The sequence below is a fragment of the Apis dorsata genome, unplaced genomic scaffold (assembly GCF_000469605.1).
Source record: "Apis dorsata unplaced genomic scaffold, Apis dorsata 1.3 scaffold_919, whole genome shotgun sequence".
Lineage (NCBI taxonomy): Eukaryota > Metazoa > Arthropoda > Insecta > Hymenoptera > Apidae > Apis > Apis dorsata.
Window position 1 is genome coordinate 31,626 of NW_006264030.1, and position 632 is coordinate 32,257.

Here is a 632-nt window from a genome sequence, read left to right on the forward strand (position 1 = left end):
TTCACTTATAAACTTTTGAAAATCAAAAAACAATTGTTAAATATCGTATTAAAATATATAGAGAGAGAGAGAAAAAAAAAGAGAGAAAGAGATACAATTACAATACAAAATATAAAACGAATGAAGTTTGAAAATAGAATTTTATTAGCTACAGTAGCAAAATACCTATTCACTTAAATATTTGGTTTCACACAATTACCAGGCTAAGTTCGTTTATATTAATATACAATATGTAAAGTGTGCCATATCGGATATGGGCAGTGTCCGTAGTAGTACGAAGTGAACTTAACTTTTCATACAAGATTTACGAGATATATATAAATATACATGTAATATTTATAATAATTTTTCATATATATATATTATTATTTTACATGCTAGAGAAATAGTACACTAGACACTTGTTTGAATAAAGTTATGAAAATAAAACTTATGGCGTTACACGAATTCGTCGTAATAGAAGAAAGCGGTTGACGGCAGATTAAAAAGGCGGGGCAGTGAATACGAGTATCAAACGACATTCTCGACGAGAAGAACGAATAAGAAAAGCCGTAGGATCGCGATAAGAGCAAAAAAAAAAAAAATATATATAAAAGAACGAACGAAAAGAGATATTAAAAAAAAAAAAAAAA